This window comes from Canis lupus, chromosome 20 (genome assembly GCF_003254725.2).
Source record: "Canis lupus dingo isolate Sandy chromosome 20, ASM325472v2, whole genome shotgun sequence".
Lineage (NCBI taxonomy): Eukaryota > Metazoa > Chordata > Mammalia > Carnivora > Canidae > Canis > Canis lupus.
In genome coordinates this window covers 1842852-1854342 of record NC_064262.1, presented here as the reverse complement: position 1 = coordinate 1854342, position 11491 = coordinate 1842852, and the positions used below count along the sequence as shown (strand labels likewise).

Sequence of the window (11491 nt, the reverse complement as noted above, 5' to 3'; positions counted from 1 at the left end):
GTCAGTGGGAGTTTGATCTTGTTCTTCCATGCCCCAGAAAGCCTGCGGCTGGTGGATGGCCTCCTGACTTTGTTCCAAATGCCTTGGGTTACAGAAGGCAGCAGGGGCTGGTAGAGAAACAGTTGGGGGTTCCCTTGGGAGTGAGGTCTATGTATCCCTGAGTGTTGAGGGCCCAGGCACAGGTGAGGCCAGGCTCCAGATAAGATGGCACCCTTGTGAGCTTAGGGAGGAAGACCCTGGGGACAGGGTCCTTGGTGGCTGCAAAGGGTCTCGTGGCCCAAGTGTGACATGGACATAAGAGAGCTCTGAGATCTGCAGGAGCACGGGAGGTCTCAGCAACAACAGGTGTGAACCGGTGGCCATTGGTGTATCAGCACGGGGTTCCTGCTATAACAAAGTACCACAGACTGGGTGGTTAAAACAAACAGACATTTATTTCTCTCAGCTCCAGAGGCTGGAAGTGTGAGATCGATGTGCCAGCAGAGCTGATTTCTCCAGAGGCCTTTCTGTCCATGGTGCACTCCATCCATCCTCAGGTGGCCTTTCCCCGGTACATGTGCGTTCCTGGGGTCTCTCTATGGGGCCGCATGTCCTCTTCCTCTAAGGCTACCCCGATGCATCAGGGCCCACCCCAATGGCCTTATTTTGACTTAATCAGTTCTTAAAGGCCTTGACTCCCAATACAGTCATGTTCTGAAGGGCAGGATGCTTATGGCAGAGCCGGGTCCAGCACGCACACAGCTCGAGTATCAAGCAGACAGCCCGGCTCCTGCCCCCAGGTCTGCCTTTCCCTCCATGTGAACTTGGCAGGGCTCCTTGCTCTTCATGCCTCAGTTTTCCCACTTGCACCGTGGCCCTGACCGGCCCACCTCCTTCCACGCTTTGCCACATGGACTCAGGGAGGATGCTGTTCAGCCCGTAACAAACAGCACCGAAGCTTTTGTCCCCAGACATCCCATCCCTGTGCCAGATTCCGGGAACTTGACAAGAACCATTGACTGGGCACAAAGCCCCCAAGAACAACAAAGGTGAAATCTCCCCCCTTCTCAGCAGAACAGGACCAAGTAGGAGATGAAGGAGCCTTCTTGACAGTCACTTGTATATTTGTGGACTGGGATTCGTGGCGCCTGTGTGGGTGGGGGCCGTCCTCCTGAGAATTGCCCACACTTTCTGCTTCTTTTCCTTCTGGACACACACAGAGGATTCTTGTACCCCTGCCCCCTTTAGGGAAATGGGTAATGCCGTGTGACCTGCTTTGGTTAGTGAGATGTGAGTAGAAGGGCGCGTGTCGCTTCCGGGTAGAATCACGTGGCTGCTAGGACACCCTCCATCCTGCCACTGTAAGGGGGAGGTGCCCGTTAAGACACGAGTGTGTGCAGGGTTTCCTCCAGACTCAGTGGGGGAAGGGCAAAGACAGGCTCTTCTGGATCTTGCTGGGGGCTGTCCCTCCAAGAGCCGGTTTCCTCTTCAGCCATGGGCCATCCACAAGGAGTAATTTTTTTTTTTTTAGATTTTATTTATTTATTCATGAGAGACACACACAGAGAGAGAGAGAGGCAGAGACACAGGCAGAGGGAGAAGCAGGCTCCATGCAGGGAGCCCAATGTGGGACTCGATCCTGGGACCCTAGATCACGCCCTGGGCAGAAGAGAGATGTTCAACCGCTGAGCCACCCAGGTGGGCCCACCAGGAGTAACTCTGCTAAAGCCCTGGTGAGTCCTCAGGACGGGCGTTCTTGGGTCAGCCCCACCTCACAGATGATGGGACAGGCCCTGATGGGGGGAAGTGGAGCTGCAGGGAGCCCAGGGACAGTGGGTTGCCATAGTGCACCCCAGCAGCAGGGGTGAAAGGTGTGAAGGGGAGCTGACTGACAGGTGTCGTGTCGGAGAGAGTTGGGGCCGTCGGGGGGCCCCTGTGCTGTTGGCTGGCTGTCCTGGGAGATGACGACAGTTGTCTGCTGTCCAGGGGCCTGTGAGAGTGGCAGTCCCTAACACTACGTACGCGCAGGTGCATTCTGAACGCTCCACGAGGGTAGGCCCGCGCTGTGAAGATGCCCACTTTACAGATGGGGCTGCTGGGGGATAGAGAGGCCACATGACTGAGCACAGGGCAGGGCAGGATGGGACCACAGGCCTCCAACCACTGCGCTCCACTGCCAGGACGCGCAGAAACACCACCCCATAGAAAGGGCTCTGAGCAGCAGCCCTGGGGCCCTTGGACCCCTGTGAGGAACCTGCAGCCACTCCACGGACAAGCTAGGGGTGTGGAGAAATCCGTGTGGGCTGCCCTGCAGGGCAGAGAGAGGCCCCTGGCATGCTTATGGCAGAGCCGGGTCCAGCACGCACACAGCTCGAGCATCAAGCAGACAGCCCGGCTCCTGCCCCCAGGTCTGCCTTGGCCTCCGTGTGAACTTGGCAGGGCTCCTTGCTCTTCACGCCTCAGTTTTCCCACTTGCACCGTGGCCCTGACCGGCCCACCTCCTTCCTGCGCAGGGCCTGGCACCACACAGCGTCTCTTTCGAGGGGCCTGTCCACCTTCTGTTCCCAAGCAGCACCTTCCTCGGGGGGCGTGGGGCCCGCTTGCAGGGAGTGGCCCGTGTAATTGGCCCCGCGGATCAGGAGGCGCCTCCTGGCCATCCGAGCGTGGCCAGCGTTTTATTTCTCATATTGTTTGGGGACGGTGATTCAGCCAAACGCATCCAGCGAATCAAGACCCAATCACCCGCTGTGAGGAATGTTTAAAGCCGGGTTCCAGTCAAGATCTCATTAGGAGCTCCTGGAGGCTCTGGGACACAAAATCAGTTCCACTTGGCCAGGGCCGAATGGCATTCTGGGGAAGATGACTCTGATTTGAGGTGGAAAATTGGAGGCAGTCTTCCCAGAGGGCGAGGGTCTGTCCTGGGGCTGTGGGGCTGGCCCGGTGCCCCCCACTCACATTGTGGGCCTGCTCCCCTGGGGTTGGTCACAGAGACCCCCGGCTCCCAGACTAGCGTGGGGTGACAGCAGTCTCAGGCAGCCATGGAAGCAGCCTGTGAAGGTGGCCTTCCAGAAGGTTCCTATTCTTCCCTCTCTTGCACATTTCAAATACTGACTCTCATTATCCTTGTAAACAGGTGGCCCATGGGCATGCACGATTGTCAAAAAATTTTTTTCTAATTAGTTGTCAGAACTTAAATATTAGATATCACACACACTTCCAGATTTTTAGCTTCTTAAAGAAAAAAAATTTCACAAGACGCAACAATCCCAGATTGGGGCATCCCCTCCCTCTCACAGTTATGACAGGTCCACCTGCTATACATCGATTATTTGTGTCTCCAGCCTGGCCCCTCTACATATGGGAGTTAGAAATAGCCAAGAAACTCTGAAGCTGTGGCGTCGAGGTGACATCTCTAGGCTGCACCTAGTACTTCCCATTCGTGTTATCCCGCAAGCATTTCCTGAGCACCTACTACTATGTGCCAGCCTCCTGCGTTTGGTCATCAGGACACAGAAGGCACACACGAAAACAAATTAGAACCTCATGTTGTGGTAGACTTTTGAGCCAGCTCAGTGTACTGATGAAAACTACCCCCTCGCCCTTCCTAGGATTGGCCCACCCTTGTGATCAAGGCTCCCTCCCCTGCCCATGGTGGGCACAGGTGCAGAGCTAGCCCATGAGAAGCGGCAGTGATTGGCTCAGAGATGTGTGTGACATGAGAGGGTCAATTGGAATCACAGCGCTGCTTCCGGCCCTCAAGAACAAGGTGTCTCTTTCTGCCGGGTTGGCTGAATTGGTAGGATGTGATCCTGGAGCTGCTGTCACCCCCTTGCTAGAATATCCTTGAGGATGAAGCCATCTCAGGCCACTTCAGAGACTAGACAGGGAGCAAAGCACAGGAACAAATCATCATCCCAGTGCCTGGATCCAGCTGTGACTGAATGTAGCTTGGTCAGGGTTTCTAGGCACCAGAGCGAATGCAGTTCCTTCTTTGTTCAAGCTAGTTTTTTTCTTTTCTTTTCTTTTTTTTTTTTAAAGATGTTATTTATTTATTTGAAAGAGAGTGAGGGCAAAAGAGAAATACAGAAGGAGAGAGAGATGGAGATGCAGGCTCCCCACTGAGCAGGGAGCCCAATGTGGGGCCCCATCCCAGGACCCTGGGATCATGACCTGAGCTGAAGGCAGACACTTAACCAACTGAGCCTGCCCAGGCGCCCCTCAAGCTAGTTTGAATTGAATGCTTATCTCTGGTAGCTGGAGGGTCCTGGCTGAAGTGAGCGAGGTGGGAGGTGACTCTGGGAGACGCCGGGGTCCCACGAGGGTGGAAGAGGCCCAGTTCTGCTGCCGGCACGGTCTTTCCAAGAGGGACACTCTGAGTAAGCTTGGGGGCTGAGCTGACGTTAATGAAATGGAGGGAGAGCAGGGCAGGAGGACATTCTGCACAGGGGACCCAGAAACAAAGACTGGTAGGTCCATGTTGATTTAAATGAGACAAAAGTGGGAAGCCAGGGGGGCTCGGTCGGTTAAGCATCTGACTCTTGACTTCGGCTCAGGTCGTGATCTCAGGGTCCTGAGATCGAGCCTCACGTCAAGCTCCCTGCTCCGCGGGGCATCTGCTTCTCCCTCTCCCTCTGCTCTCTCTCTCCATCTTTCTCTCTCTCCAATAAATAAATAAACCTCTAAAAACATAAACGAGATAAGACAGTCTCAAAATCTTGGTTCAAATAATCTACCAACACCTCAGCTTTTATTAATTTTTTCCTTCATGCAAGCAGCAATGATCCTCTTAAGTTTTGACCCAGGAATTCCAGAACCTAAATATCATCAGCAGGGTGAGAAACGATCACATAAGGCACCCCCCAGTCCTGGGCCTTGCAGCCTGTGAGGGCTGAGGTCATGTTTCACAGGACACGGCAGCCAGGCCCAAAGGCCAGTCATCTTACAAGGCTCCTTTGTGCAAATTACCCCTCTAAGGACACGTTCACACTGGCAGAAAATAGAATAGGGCTTTACATTTTCACATCCGTCTCCACACTGAAGAGGAGAACATGCGTGGTTTCTTCAGTGACCGTTTTCAATCCCCCACTTATCGGAACCAGCTTTATGATTCCGAGGAGCGTCTGTGTTTTTGCAGCTGTAGGGAAAGCGGGAACATTTTTTTGCTTCTTATCTTGCTGAGATTTCTTTTACCAGCAGTAAGAAAAGCTTAGAGTTTTCAAGGCTAAGTACTAAAATTTCATTATTTGGCACCAAGTGGAGGGAAAAAAAAAAAAAAGCAGCTCAACAAGCTGGGAATGTAGACTATGAAAAGGCAAAAAGCATAAAGGGATTAGCAAGTAAGGGAATTGGGACAACTGCCATTTGCATGTGTGGTGAGAGGCAGCGTGCTCCCAGCGTGCTTGAGGAGCCATGGGTGCGGGAGGTCGCCTTGCTGTGAGTGATCATAACCTGGACCCAAGTGGCTTAAACGAAGAGAGATCATTTTTCCCCGACAAAATGTGAGGGCTGGTGCGGGGCTCCACAGTATCATCAGTGCCCAGGCTCCCTCTACCTTTATGCTGTGCCATCTTAGTGTTGTTTTCCATCCACAAGGAGGCCTTAGGATCACAAGAGGGCTGCTGCAGCTCCGTCAGTCTTTCCCACCCAGTTCTAGGTAGAAAGAGGGAGAAAGGGGTGAAGAAAACCAGTGCTGGCAGTTGTCTTCCCTCATATTTGAGGATCTTTCCCATGAGATGCATTGAATAACCTCACTTTCACCTTTTTGCCTCCAATTTGCCGATAAGGCCATGTCACTGCAGGGAGGCTGGAATATGCAGTGTTTTCTTTTTCTTTCTCTGTCTCCGTCTCTCTCTCTCTCTCTCTTTTTTTTGAGCTGGGCACATGCTGCCCTGATAAATCGGTAAGGAAGAAGGAAAACAGATATTAGGTAGGCGGCTGGCAATCTCTGCTACACGTACTCAAAACTGTGAAGAATCAGTTAATGAACTGATGGTAGCACACACCACCAGCTTGTCCTAGTTTTACATTTTCCCACAGTCACTCAGGTACTTTAAAAATAACTTTATGAATTAAACATCATGGATACAATGAAACCCCCCTGTGTACACTTCCCTCCCCAGTTCTCTCCCCTGCCCCCCACAGTAGGGAGCCACGGCCTCAAATCTTGAAATCTTGAATTTCATGTTTATCAACGCAGAGAAGACATGTACACCCAGAGACAACGTGCAGCATCGTCCTGTATGCTTTCAGTTCATCGAGTGGGCTCGTACTGATCCTTTCCTTCTTCAACTTGTGTTTTTCAATCAGTTTTGTTTGGGGGGCCTCTGTGTGTTGATACCACTCACCATCGGGTAGTGTTCTGTTATATAAGCGGCACATGGTTCACTTGTCAGTTCTGTCCTTCAGGTTGCCTCCAAATGGTGAAGGTGGATGATAGCGTCGTGCACATGCTTGTGTCTGACTCTCTGGTTCACACATGGGTGTGGGAGTCTCTCTGGAGGAACAGCACTGCTGGGGTCACAGGTGAATGTTCCACTTCTTCCAGCTGGTCATAGTGATCACTGGGGCAGGGATGTGGCCTACACCAGGGCTTCTCCCCCTGAGGTCCGTGCACCTCCAGGTTCCTGAGACCCTTTGAGGGGACTTGTGAGGTCAAGGCTGTTTGCATCATAATATCAGGCATTATGGGCCTTGCTCACTCTCGCTCTGACATGAGCGCACTGTGGAAGTCTCCAGGCCTGACATGTGATGATGCCATTGCTCTAACAGCCAATGGAATGTGTGCTTGAATTTTGGTTAAAATTAAGTTTTGAGGGGTGTCTCAGTGGCTCAGTAGTTGAGCATCTGCCTTTGGCTCAGGGCGTGGTCCTGGAGTCCCAGGATCGAGTCCCACGTTGGGCTCCCTGCATGGAGCCTGCTTCTCCCTCTGCCTGTGTCTCTGCTTCTCTGTCTTTGTGTCTCTCATGAATAAATAAATAAAATCTTTTAAAAAAATAAATTTTGAGTATTTAATGTAAATGTCGATAGCTAAAATTCCCACCCACAAAAGCTCTCTGGGGCCCTCACTAATCTTTCAGAGTGTAAAGGGGTCCTGGGACCCTAAAGTTTAAGATTCCTGAGGGCAGACCTGCGGGGTCGGATCAGGGGAGGGACCCTTCATACTTTAGTTGCCTCAGGGCTGTGACAGCTGCGTGACTTCTCTGCCCTCCCATACCCTCACTTCCCTTCCAGGTCTATTTTTTGGGATGCTGATGACGAAGTGATTTCACGAGGTGCAGATGGAGAACACTCTGGTTGTGCTGACTGGCGCCGGCCGCTGGACCATCAGAGGACAGCTCACGCCGAGGGATCGCCAACCTTGGGTTTCTCTGTAGGTAGAACTGCAATCGGCCAGATGGCCACCGGGGGTGGCCAAACCTGGGTCATAGGTCTCTGACCTCTCTGATTCCATTCCTAGCCTGGCAAACTGTGCATCTGAGCAGAGAATCCTTTTCCAGGCTGGGAAGGTCCTCAGAGTGCAGAGGGAGGCACAAGGTCTGAGAGCTTGGCCTAAGTCAGACTCTGCCTCTAACAGTGACATGGGGCGAATTGTTTTACTCTCTGGTCTCAGTTTCAGATGCGCAGAAAAGAGACATACAAGCCTGTACAAAGATCTCTTATTCCCGGACAATCAGAGAGCAATGGGCAACATGATGCCACCACCTAGAAGACAGTTTTGCATATTTCCCCCGGACAGACCATTCTCCCGCACGACCACAGCACAGCCCCAATCGAGAAAGCCACACTGATGGGACACCATCGTCTGACCCACAGACCCTGTTCACACGTTCACATTTTGCCAACTCTCCCAATGTCCTTTATGGTGAAAGGATCCAGGTCAGGACTGCATGCTCAGGACCTTGAGGTTTCCTCTCTCTTGTGTCTCCTGGAATCTGGAATATTCTACAATCCTTCACTGACTTTCATGACTTGGATGCCTTTGAATATTGGGCTGTCTTGTAGAATAACTGCTTCCTAATGATTCGATCCAGCTGATGTGTTTTCAGGAGGGGTGTCACAGAAGTGATGCTGCGTGCTTCTCACTGCACCCTGCCACAGGGCTCCTGACGTCACCGTGCCTCTTTGTTGGCATCAGCTCTCATCACTTGGATGTGGGGGCATCAGGCAGGCTTCCTCACAGCAGAGTTACTCCGTTCCCATTTGTAGGTCATGCGCCTCTGTGGGGAGGTACTTTGAGCCTATGCAGACGCCCCTTTCTCCCTCCACCTTCTCCCTGCTAGTCTTACTATCTTTTGATTCTTGCCAGAAACAGTGGTGCCCAAGCTGGTTGCCAGATGGTGACTTTCCTTCCAATTGTACTGTGTACTCCCTTCCACATTCACAGGTTGGTTTCTGCTTTACTAAACAAGAGCATCTCTTCTCCTTGCTCATTCATTTATTATTTATATTTACTACATTATTTTTATTTTTGACTCAGAGGAAGACAGAGACCCTTTTGAGAGTGAAAGGGGGCACCATGAACAACAACGCAGGGGCACTCTGTATAAACCAGGACTGTCCCCCCCAGAACTGGCAGATGTGCTCACCTATGACATCCTCCATCCTCAGCTCCAGGTGGCCCCCGCTGAGGAGAGCCCTGCTGTGTCCCTCCAAAGGGGAACCCTGCCCACCCAGCTCTGGAGGCCAGGGCTTGGAGGTCTGCCCACCCCCCAGGCCCCACATCCATTACCAGGTCCTGTGCATTTTACTTCCAAAATATAGCCTTAATTAACTGTGTCTTTTTCCTGTGTCAGTCTGGTCTTCACTGCCACCCATCACCTCTGAGACAACGTTGCCACTTCCATTCTGCCCCTGCTGTCTTTCCTTTGCAGATAGAGGCCAGAGACATACATGCAGCTCTGAGTCTGTGGCGTCGTGTGCCCTCCCCCGGCTTCCCCAGCAAAGCCCCGCAGAGGCCCCACCCTCCTCACCTGTCTTACCTGGAGCCCGTCTCCCTGTCTACACTGGACAACACCCACTCCAAGCTCCTCCAATTTAGCTTTCTAATGCTAACCTGCAAGCTACTGAGGGTAGTAGATTTTCACACTGGTAAATTTTTATAGTTATAAAATCACTTTTTTACGACCACTCAATTGAATTCGTGTGGAATTATATTGGGACATTGTTTTGGCGCCTCTCTGCAAACCACAGGACTTGGCCCCCGTGGGCCTCCCACCTGCCACCAGAGGGCGCGCTGCAGCGCCCTCGCAGCGCGCCGCCCCCAGCCCTCCCTTGCGGCCACCTGCCCCTGCTGTTTCTCACCCACGGAAGAGCTGGTCAATGAAACAAATTCTTGGTGAGGCACCGTATATAGCCACCTCAAGGATGGAACCTGATAGTGGTGCGAAAACAGGCACGTCTGTAGAAGCCAACTCCAGATCATTTGCATATTTAGAAACGCTTTATTTGGAAGTTCAGTGCACATCCAATATTGAATATCTGCCTTCAGTGCTTTGTATCCTATTCCTCTTGTCATGCTTTGTGATAGAAAGAAAGGGTCATCCATTTTCCACCACACCTCTGGAGGTTGCCTCGCTGCCCTCCCCATGTCTTCTGTCTAGGGGACCTGTGATGTATGCGAGGTGGGATGGCCACCCCGGGACACTCTCCCTCTGTGTTAATTCCTGCCCATCCTCCAGCCTCTGCGCAAACACTGGCTTTCCCTGACCTATCAAAGAGGGTAGGCATCCCCGCTACGTATGCTCAGGAGTTTGCCATCCAGATGTGTTTAAGCTCCTGTGATGGACCATGCACCTCTCTCAGATACTTTTTCTCCAGCAACCTATTTAATCCTGCCAGTGGATGAATAGGGCTGGCACTGTGGTTCTCCCTATTTTATAGATCATAAAACTGATGCTTGGAGAGGTTTCATGATGTGGCCACCTCACCCTGCTGGTAAGGGATAGAGCCATGATTCAGACCCAGGCAGTCTGGCTCCAAGCCCGTGTTCTCAGCCCTTGAATTATGCCATCTCTTCTTCATGTACCATCCCTTAGAATGCTGCATTTATTTTTGGTATTATTTGGTTATTGTGATATCTGCCGGGGCACCCAGCACAGGCCTGGTCTTTGGTAGGTGATCAGTATATATTGGCTGAGTGAATGAATGCATGAATGAATGAAAACAATTTTTGTTCCTCTAGCGGATCAAAATATCCACTTATTCTAAGCTCCTCTTCCGTGGAACAGTGGGATATGAGGCTGGGGGAAGTCAGAAATCCTAGACCAGACCCAGAGCCCTGGGCGCTGATAGGTGATGGGTACTCAGAGGGCACAGATAGATCACTCTGGGCCAACTTTGCCAGAGGGAGCGAGGGAAGGCTTCCCTGAGGAAGTAACTTTGGGATAGGTTTTGCAGGATGAGTGGGAGTTTGCTGAAGTGCAAATAGTCCAGCCTGATAAGACCTGGGGTTGAAAGCATCACCCATGGTGATGGTTCAGTCTCACCTTGACACCGCTGCCCTTCCTTCAGGTTGGGGGGGCCAGTACAGGAAAACAGGAACAGCAGTGCGGACCAGGGCGACAGTCCAGTGTTTGCCAGTAACCCCTTCTGCTAAATCATTTAGTGCTTTTCAAAGGAAAGCAAGTCAAGCCTTGTTTCCTGTGACTTCTGCTACATGAAATAGCTGCTTCTGGTCCCCAGCTCCTCTCCTCCTGTGTGGCTGGAAGCCTTTTGGATTTCTGGAGTCCTTCCTTGAGATGGCAGCTCTTTCAGAGGAGAGGCAAGTGGCGAGAGTCGTTGGCACCGACCCCCTTCATTGTTGGCTGCTGGGTGAGCAGACAGGAGCAGGGATTCAGGAGCAGGGCTGGGTGGGCTGGGGCGGGGAACTGGCTCCGAGCTTTGGATACAGAGGTGGCCTGTGGCACCAGGGTCCCTTGGATGCCATGAAAGTTCAGGTGGATATGTGATCTTAGCTGGTCCATCAGAGGCAAACCCAAGCCATTGGCTGGAACTGTAGGGAAAAAAAAAGAAGGAACTGGGGTCATGGGCGAGAAGCTGGAAGCCTGGAGCTGGTGGCAGGCTGTCTCTGCCTCTGCGTGTGAAGGCTGACCCAAGAATGCAGCTGGCATAGAGCAAACCAGAATCAAGACACATGTGGGGGCGCCGGATGGCTCAGCAGTTGAGCGTCTTCTTTTGGTTGTGATCCCAGGGTCCTGGGATCGAATTCTGAATCAGGCTTCCCAGTGGGAGCCTGCTTCTCCCTCTGCCTGTGTCTCTGCCTCTCTCTGTCTCTCATGAATAAATAAAATCTTAAAAAAAAGAGAGAGAGACAGATGTTGATGCTGAATGAACTTCTTTCAACACCTGCATCCACCTGGGCTTCCTGGTGATTCAGACTTCTCACCCATGATGTAAAGCCGGCCTGGGTTGGCCTTCTGACCCTGGTGACTGGGAGGATCCAGAGAAGATGAGCCTTAGCTTAGCTCAGAAATCAGAGTGAGGTCTACAGACCCTCCAATGGCACTCTACAGGC

The 11491-nt window shown here is 52.1% G+C and overlaps 1 long non-coding RNA gene across 2 annotated transcripts; it reads right to left on the bottom strand.

The window, feature by feature from the left end:
- Positions 1-3966: 3966 nt before the first annotated feature.
- LOC112660464 (uncharacterized) lies at positions 3967-6635 on the bottom strand. 2 transcript variants are annotated; one of them, XR_003136961.3, is made up of 4 exons: positions 6324-6635; positions 5737-5867; positions 5531-5628; positions 3967-5113 (listed from the first exon to the last, which is right to left on the bottom strand). It is a non-coding gene; the product is annotated as an uncharacterized LOC112660464 (long non-coding RNA). The 2 variants fall into 2 exon arrangements; XR_003136955.3 differs by having other exon boundaries at positions 3967-5628.
- Between the last annotated feature and the right edge of the window lie 4856 nt (positions 6636-11491).